The sequence below is a fragment of the Haliaeetus leucocephalus genome, unplaced genomic scaffold, assembly GCF_000737465.1.
Source record: "Haliaeetus leucocephalus isolate CR32 unplaced genomic scaffold, Haliaeetus_leucocephalus-4.0 Scaffold556, whole genome shotgun sequence".
NCBI classification, from domain to species: Eukaryota; Metazoa; Chordata; class Aves; order Accipitriformes; family Accipitridae; genus Haliaeetus; species Haliaeetus leucocephalus.
Genome location: NW_010972992.1, coordinates 2694504 through 2703805, shown reverse-complemented (window position 1 = coordinate 2703805; position 9302 = coordinate 2694504).

Here is a 9302-nt window from a genome sequence, read left to right as displayed (position 1 = left end):
GGCCGCGCCGCGGCCGGGAAGGAGGTCCGTGGGGCCGGGGTGGGCCCGGGGGCGAAGGGACCCCCTGCCCCGGGAAGGGACCGGGACCGGGACCGGCTGGGTGCCCGGGACAAGGGGCAGGCCCGGGACCAGGCTGGGTTTGGGACCCCGGTGGGGTTTTGCCCTGTGGTCGTCGCCCCCCCCCCCCCCCCCGCCCCCCCAGCACCGGGGCAGCTTGTGAGGGCTGGGATCCGCCTGGTGTGAGGGGGCCCACGGGGGTCTCTGAGTCTGGCCTGTGGGAGACAGGGCCCCCCCGGGCGAGCTCATAAAGGTGAAAGCACCCGCGGGGAGGGAAACATCCCCAAAGTGGGGTGTGGGCCAGCGGGCACTAGTGGGTCGGGGCGTCAGGGTTTTGGGGAGCGGCGGGGGTGACGCGAGGGCTGGGGGGCACCTCGTCGGCCCCCGCCAGGTATCGGGGCGGCCTTCGTGAGAAGAGCTGTCACTTGGGGAAGGATGAGCTGCAGCAACATCAGCGTGGGGAGGCGACGAGCCCCACGCCAAACCCACCAGCGCCTTCACGGCCGGTCCCCACGGACGGCAGCGTGGCGGGGGGGTCGCGTATGGCGAGGCCGTTGCTCGAAGAGGGTCAGTCCCCGGGAAGACGCGAGGGACGGCGTGTGCGCGAGTCTGTTTGGAAAGCAAACAAAGAGAAAGAGAAGGAAAACCTGTGCCAGGCAGGTCCGTGCCGGGTGGTTTGTGAACCGAACGCCGGTCGGTGGGGTTTTGGTTCTTCTTATCGCGCCGTTACCGCAAAAAGAAAGAGCAGCTCGGGGCTTTGAAGGGCTCCGGCAAATCTGCAAATGTCTCCCCAGTGTTAGTTTAAGAAAGAAATCCCACTGTGAAAGCAAGTCAAGCAGCAGCAGTGGGGGTTTTGCAGCCGGTGCGGCCGTGGCCCCCGGCGTGTGCGGTTAGTCACTCTAGGTGCGTGCCGGGTCGGCAGGCACCCTCCTGCACCGTGGTTTTGGGATACGGCCCGTGACAGGCGCAATTATTTTAGGAAGCTCCTATCTCCGCTTGCTGCAATGATTAATTCCTGCGTTATCTTAAGGGGCAAGGGAAGGACAGCATTATCCTTGGGTTGGAAGGCAAGGTCAGGTAGGAAAGCCTGTCAGGTGGGTGTTTCTCTGTGGCTGCGAGTTTCGGTAGCCCGGTGCCGGCGGCTGGGAGGGAACGAAGCCTGCCGGCCCCGCTCCACCAGTGCTAAGTTTGGCCTCTGTCACAGCCCTGCGTCGGGACTCGTAACTGCTGGGGAGGGTGGGTTTATTGACTTTATTGCTGACAGCTTTGCCTGGGTGTTTTTTTCCCCTCTAAGCCAGCTCGGCCCATTTGTGTGTGTGCCGGGTACAATCCCAGTATGCATCTTCCCCTTCCTTATTGACTTAAAAATGGGCTGTCTCGGGAATGGCAGTGCACCCAGCGCCGGTGCAACAGAAGTAGATTGAGGTGCCTGGCTGCTGCAGAGGTTGCGTGTGAGGGACCCCCGTGTCGAGGGTTGCCCGTGCCCTGCGGAAGCTCCCTGGGTCTAGGGGAGCAGCGCCGGCCGTCAGCAGCGTGTCCCAGAGCAGTTGTCTGCAAAGACATTGGTGTTTGCTTTTTGGAGGTGATGGGGTGGGGATGAGTGTCTCTGAGCCCACCGTAGCTGGGTTTGTTGGGAAGCACGGCCGTGTGAGCAGAAATCAGCAGTTTTGTGAGCAATGTCCCGAATGAGACGGACTGCGCTTGGCTTTGCGTGGTGGAGCCTGGGTGAGATGAAGCTGCACCAGGACGCGTGCTCCTGGCTTTCAGCTAATGGGCTTTAGCTGCTGGTGGGATTTCAGGCTTCTTAAAAGCTCCTCCGGTGCAGACCTTGGCCGTTGCTTGGTGGGATGCAGCAGCATTGCATCCCTCTACGATGTAGCTGAGCGTCCTGCAGCCATCCAAGGCCCTGGACGTCTTGGCATGACAGCCAGAAGGGAAAACCAACCTCCCAGGTGGCAATGAGGAATGCGTGGGTGTGGGGCTGGTGAACCCAGCCCTCCACCAAAATGACACGGAATTATGTGAGATGCCTTTGATTTTATCTGTGGGTAATTACACGGGTGGAAAAATTCTCGGGAAGCGCCTGGGGAAGGAGGAATGTTTGGCCATCGGTACCCTGAAGATAGCCGAGTGTTGGTGCCGTAACGTGCTGCCCACAGCCGCGCTCCGGTGGAGATCCTGGGAGGCCGGGGCCAGGGAGAGCTGTCTGCCCACACTCCTGGCCAGAGCCCAGGAGGAGGGATCCCTCCAGCAGCCCAGGTATGTGTCTGTCCCCCAAACGCTGCTCAATGCGTTTCTTGTTCTCAGTGTAGTTATTAGGCAAAAACTGCTGTCGAGGCTCTGCCGAGGCAGCTGACTATCCTGCGTGAGCTGTGCAAGTAGTGTGCAGCGACATAATCCCCCGGCAAACCTCCATCCCTATCAAAATACCTGTGCCCGCCTCGCTGAACACTGTTGCTTTGTGCCTGGCTGTCTCCGTCCCTCCCCCTGCATCGCCCGTCTCTCCCTTTCTGCCCCATTGGCTCCTCTCTGCCGTCTGCAGCGGGTTTTGTTTGTGGGTCTCGCTTGTGGGAGAAAGCTGTTTGAAAAGTGCGGGGAGAGGCGATGCTGCGTCGGGGGCCAGCGAGATGAAGGATGTTGCTGAAAATCCAGGCTGAGGATGAGGAAGGTGGCACTGGCGAGGCTGATGGCAGTGCGGCGTGCTGGATTAGTGGCTCGTAGCGAGGGGAGCACTGGGGAGGGAAGATAAGGCTCCGGGGGCTCCAGTGGTGTGACAGGAGCTGCTTGGAGTGCTCTGGGAGGGCTGGGAAGTGCTCCGAGGCAGTGGGAATGCCAGATTTGGCTTTGGAAGGCATCAGAAGGGCAGAAGGATAATGTCTACAAGTGCTGAAAGGCACTGGAGGAGAGTGCATTTTCCGTCACGGGGACGGTGCGAGGTCACAGACTAAAAACGACGCGCAGGCTGCTGGGAGGAGCGGCTTTATCTCCGGCAGGAAACAGCAGATTTGGAAAACTGAGGAAAAACAAAACCAAACCAAACAAAACCCAAACGTGCAAAGTGGAGTCAGAAGGAAAGCAGGAAGGAGACAAAGTCCAAGTGCTGGGATTTTCCCAGGCTGGCGTGCTTTCCCAGGCCTGGGCGCACAGGGTGGGCTGGCAATTCAACTCCCTTGTCTAGCCCAAAGAGAGGTAAATGCCCCAAAGCCCCGTCTCTGGCTCAGCAGAGCCTGGCCGGGAGGTGTTTGCCTGGCACCAGCTACAGGTGTGAGCCGGGCTCGGGAAAAGCCACGGGACGCTGCTCACGCAGCGGGCTGGGACACGGCACGGGCTTGCCGACCTCCGACATTGCTGTGAGTTTGTGCTGGCACGGTCTCGGTAGCTGCGGCAACGTTATCCCCGGGAATAAATGGCAATACCCTTAAATATAAATTTAAAAGGACTCTTTGTCCGAGTCTGTTACTGGTTTGCAGCAAGCACTGCTCTGATGGCCGTAATGAAATAACAAGGAGAGGAAGAGTCTGGAAGGCAGTATCCCATATGTTGACAGCAAAGTTCAAGCTAATGGCCGGCTGCCGCGTAGTGACGATTAAGGCTCGGGGGATATGGTTGCTGTGGCTTGTGTGATCTGTGCCAGCTCTTTAAACTGATGGCGACTTGATTGCCCACCTGTGTCCGGAGTTCGAAAGGATGCAGTGGTGGTGGCAGATGCCATCAGCTGGAGAAGGGCTGGGCGCCGCGTCGTGCCAATGGGGTGTTTTGCGAGCCCCGTCCCTGTCATCCTGCAGCCGTCAGCGGCGTTGCGGTGGCCGTGGCGAGCGGCCGGCTGGCCGGGCGGATTTGCAGCATCCTAAGCCCGGGAGTGGGCTGGGCGGCCTTTGCTTTCCCGTGATGCCCTTGTTTTGCAGGAAACTGCGGCACCAGGGCTGGGGGCCCTGGGCTCTCCTCTGGGGTGGGCTGGTGCTGGACCCGGACAAGGGGGGAGCACCTCGTGTAGAGTTTTAAGAAAACACTGCTGCTCGCCTGGTGCTGTCTGTAAGAGTGCGAGTGAGGAGGAGGTGTTAAAAAATAAAAATAAAATAAAAAAGATGGTGAAATAGCTCTTAAAATGTCTGTAGGGAATGCTAAGAGTGATGAATGTGGGTGCATTCCTGTGCGCTCTTGGCAGGAAGCATAAGCAGCAAAACGTGGAAAAGTCCTGGTAGTCTGCATGGGGCTGTCCCTCCGGGTCTCTCTATTCCCTGGTGAGATGCTCTAAAATGGGCTGGGTATTTGTCCAAGTGACCAGGAATTGGCCAGATGGGCAGCAATGCTGCTTTTCCCAGCTTAGCTGGATATCTCTGGGCATTTCTCTCCCCATTTTCCCTGCTGGGGCAGGGGAATTCCTTGCATCCCCTGGGCTGCATCTGGCCAGAAACGTCCCTGCTGCTGGGGCAGGTATAATGTGGGCAGCAAAAAAGAGAAAATATTGCCCGAGTCCTGACCTGTTGGTTGTCTGACTCCACGTGGAGTTCTGTGTTGCTGGTGGGTTGAGCCCTTGCGTAACGAGGGCTCCGCGCAAGGTTACTGCCGCTGCGGGAATGAGCTTGTGGGGATGTGCTGCAGTCGCTAATTAGCAGGGAGGGTGGTTAATGAGAAGGCTGGCTGGGCGTAAGCATGAAGATGAAGGTAGCTGTCCCCTGGAGCTGGGGCCGGGCAGGGAGGTGAAGCACAGCCTGGTTCAGTGTTACCCCTGTCTCCGATCATCTCACCCGACCCGGGGCCAGGGCCAAACCCCCTGGGACTTCCAGCCCCACCTCCAGAAGGCATAAAGCTCTCTGGAAATGTCCATGCATGAGCAACTGATCTCTGGTGTGTTGAGGATTGCTGCTGAAAGGAGCCAGGGGAACTCGTGGCCGTGACTTGGGAAGAGGTGGGCGCTGAACCGCCACCAGCCCTGGGAGCAGCTTGGGAAGGGGGAGAGCTGTGGCTCTGGTCATCCGATGTAAGCTAATGTGCAGTGAGCTCTAGGCTCTTTGGATGTTGGGAGAATAGATTTTTTTTTTTTTCCTCCAAAAAAAAAAATTTTTCTAGAAAATTAGTCTCATATTTTTGGACTGGCGCTGGAGTTGCACACTAGCTTTCGGAGGCAGGCTCCAAGGGGATGCGTCGCGAGCTGTGCGTCATGCTCCAACTCCTCCTCGGGAGCGAGGAAGCCTTGGAGCAGAGTGTGAGCGAGCTCATCCCGTGCCCTGTGACTGTGTCAGAGTTTGACCTGTTCCCCGAACTGCAGACTCATCTCTCGTGAACCCGTGACAAAGGTATCGCTGCTGGAGCATGAGCGGGAAGGTGATGTCATGAAATGGGAAAAATCCAAAGGTCGCGGAGGGCAGAGGAGCGTGGGTGCTGCCCTGGGCAGCGATGGGTGTCGTGCTTCCTCGTGAGTCACCCTGACGGGGTTGGCGTTTCACCAAGAGTACCGAGATGTGGAGCGTGATCCGGGGCTGACTCCATCGGGGGGTCTGCGTCCCCGCGGTGGGACCATTGTTGCGGAGGACTGGTGTCTCCCACAGAGGAGAAGGTGCTCTCTGCTGCCGGCCCACCTGCGTGACCGTGCCAAAAGCTTTTGGGGCACGGCCAGTGTGTTGGCGTGCGGTGCTCGAGAAAGGGTTTATCCCGAGCGCTCCCATGCCGTATTAACAGTCGAAAGCATCCTAAGAGAAGTTGCAAAGTGTCCCTTGGCTCCGGCAGCCTGCAGGGAGCCGGTGAGAGGTGCGAGAAGCCCGGCCGAGCGCGGAGGAGGTGCTGGTGCCCCCCGGCTTTGCAGCTGCGCCGGTGGAGTTTAATGATTCGGAGATCCTGATGTAAATCATTGCCAGCGCAGGGCTGCAGGAATGCGTGGGACGGGGATGAAGGTGGGTCTGGCTGCAGGGAAGACCCCATGCTGTGGGTGGAGGGAAGGGGACGTGGGCAGGCGGGGGCCAGAGTGGGGCTGGAGCGCTTGGCTAGCACTCGCCCCCCTGATGGAGGGGTTTGGTTGCCAACAGGAGCCACAGCTCCGTGGTGCTGGTGAGCTGGGGGAGAAGAAGAGAACGGGCTCGCCTGACATGGTGTAAGGATGGTGAGTAAGGGTCAGGCGCTCGGGGCTTTGCACCGTAGGAGAGCGCAGTGGAGCGGTTACGGTAAACAGGGAAATCATGGCAGAAAAATCCTTTGAGGATTATTAAACTGGTACAGCCATGGAGCAGGGAATTCCCCCGTTGCTGGACCTGGGAGTACGGCGCTGTACGTGTGCTGCTCCAACCAGTCCGCTCAGGACAGCCACAGAAGATGCCACCTTGGAGATACTGGCCACAGTGAGATTTTGGGAGCGAGTCGGTGGTTGGTTTGAGGCTTCCTTGAACCCTCAAGTTGCGGCACCCTTTTGCCGTGCTGAGCGGTGGCCATCTCGCAGGGGCCGTCCCTGCTGCTCCAGACAGCGCCAGGAATGCTGGATGTGAGACAGAGATAGCAGCAGCTCTCTTCTCTAGCCGTTGACGTCAGGACACCAGGGTTATTGCTAAAGCAGCGATAGGAGTGCGCTCTGGGAAGCCAAAAGAAGAGCTAATTCAATGGAGAGACAGACTTGTATGTCAAGTCTCCTGCTTTAATCTGATTGCCAGGGCTGCAGGGTAGCACAGCGAGGGATCTGTGTAAAACTTTCAGGCATAGAGATGATGTAGCAGCTGAAATCCCACTCGCTTCCAGGGGTGAGGTGCCTAAGGGAAGCCAGAAAGGTCAGGAACAGGCACGGGGGTTTAGACACCATGGGTAAATGTTACCAGCCCTGCATGTTTTCTGTGGCCACCGTGTGTGCGGTGCAATTTTTCTGCCCCAAAGCCATCACAGCAGTTTGCAAGGGAGATCTCGGCTGGCTGATGTCCGATTGTGAAGTGCCTTCCCAAATAGCATAGGGATGGGAGCTCATCTGGATAAATAGGTAAGGACAAAACCCCACAGCTGCCCATGCAGCAAAGTTTGGAAGACCGCAAATGAGAAGCAGGGGTGCTGATAAATCAGAGCCTCAGTGGTCCTCACCGCAGGTTCGGGCATCACTGGCGCGGCTGGGAGCGGGGCCTGATGCAGCAGAGGGTGGACGAAGGGGAATGACGTACAGTGCAGTTTGCCTTGTGCGTGGCTTTATGGGCTCACGCAGCGTGGCGAGTGTGTGACAAGTTTGCATTGCAGGAGCTCTCCGGAGCAGAGGGGGCTGTTTGGGAAGCGTGGGATGTAGACGGTGCTCTACATAGGCATCGCTTGCCCCAGCGCGCTCAGGGGCAGGCAGGGAGCAAAGACTTTGTGTAGGAGGGCAGAGGCCGCTGCTGGGACCCGCAGTCTCAGGTTCAGAAGCGCTCGGGTAGGACGTGCTGCCGAGCTGTGATGGCTCTCGGGATGTCGGTGAGGACCTTTTGGGTGTAGCGTTTGCTGCAACCTCGGCAGCTGCTTGCTAGGACCGAATTAAAACTGGGGGCAGGTTAGCGGGGCAGGGGATGCCTTCCCAGAGGGGCAGATGGTGCTGGCTCTGCCAGCGGGGCTGTGCACGACGGGCTTGCCCCTGCCTGCCTGCCTGCCAGCAGCTTCCGTAGGGTAGGGCTCGGCAGCTTGTGTTTGCCCAATAACCCTGGACAGACCGCGGGAGCGAAGACTTTGCCCTGCCCGGATCCATGCGAATGCCGACAACCCCGATGCGGGGCTGGAGCTGGGACATCTCTCGGCGAGCCTCCGAAGCGGTGCTGGGGCACAGGCGGTGAGCGGGCTGCGAGGGCTAAGTTGCTCTGCAGCTTTCTCCTCTCCTCTCCGGGCTTGCGTGCGTGTCTTTTCCTGTAAGCGGCTGGAGCTGGTCTGTTTTCTGGGAATGCTGGTTTATTCTGGCCCTTGACCCTGTGAACTAGGCTTGAGCTCGAGCTAAACAAGCAAACGTGAAGCTTGGGACCATCGAACAGGATGGCCGCGCTGAAGGGTGAGGGCGTGTATGGAGACAGCACGCAGCAGCAGCGTACCCAAGGGCGATTTCTAGCACAAACAAGCGTCAAGAAGTCGGGGAGGAAAGGAGAAAACCCTGGCACGTTTGCGCAGCTGCATGCTGGTTTTGGCACATGCGTAAAACTGGGAGGCTGCAAAGGAGGCTGCTGCAAGGCTCGTTCGGGTGGAGATGGGGGAGCTTTGTTGCAGGGGTTGGAGTTACTCACCCGCGGTTTGCAGGAAGGAGTTGCACTTGCAGTTGCCATCTTCGCGAGCCGAGGTCAGGGAGGCGAGCATCCAGGAGATGCAGTTCCACATGTTTATTTTTGGAAAGCGAGCGCATCTGGTCCTGGCGACTCAAAAACGCAGACGTTCGAGGCGACGGCAGAGGAGGAGTTCCCATCTGTGGGCTGGCTGGTCGGGAACGGTGGTGCTCGGACGGACCCGAGCCCACTGCGGTCAGCAGGACACAGCCAGGGGACTCGCCGCCAGCGTGTGTTACTCTGGGGTGGGCGAACGCTGGCCAGAAGCGAGACGGGCTGTACCGAAGGCTCGCTTTCGCAGCAGCCCTTGCCCCGGCAGCGGTTGGGGGAAGGCACAGGGTTGGCTTGGCTGGGAGAGCAGCAGTTTTGCTTTCTCTTCTCTGGGCAGGGAGGCATTGCAGTGCAGGCAGCCCTGCTCCGTCTCGGACAGAGGAAAAAAGAGAAGTTGCACAGCTAGAGGTTTGTTTCTGAGTGGTTTCTGGTTAGTTTGCATCGTCAGCGGCTGTTTGCCTAAGGCAGCACAGCTCCATAAAGCAGGGAGTATTTGTATAAGCAGTGAACTTTTTTTGGGTGGCATTTTTGCTGGTGCTGTGAAGAGGTCAGTTATCCTGCTCCTAGGGATGGTTAATGTAAGTCCTTAGCAAATGTTAGTAATTCAGTTCTTTCCTAAGGTTGGTGGATATTATGGCTGAGGAAGTAGCAAAGGGTCACGATGAGAACGGCCAGCAACGATCCTGCTGCCAACTGCCGTGTTGTGTCCTGACGCGCGGGGGAATTAGATTTCCAGCATGAGTTGGATAAAACGATGATATCGCGGCCAGCGAAATGGTATCTGCGTAGCCTTTGCCTCCCGCCGTGCCCTAACCATCACTTTCCATCTCTTCCCAGAGCTCGCTGCCTGCTGTGGGAGGGGACCGCACGCATGGTAGCAGGCCTGTACCCGTCCCGACCCAAGCCATGCTGTAAGGTGAGGGCAGCCCGGCCAGCCAGCCAGCAGCGGGAGCG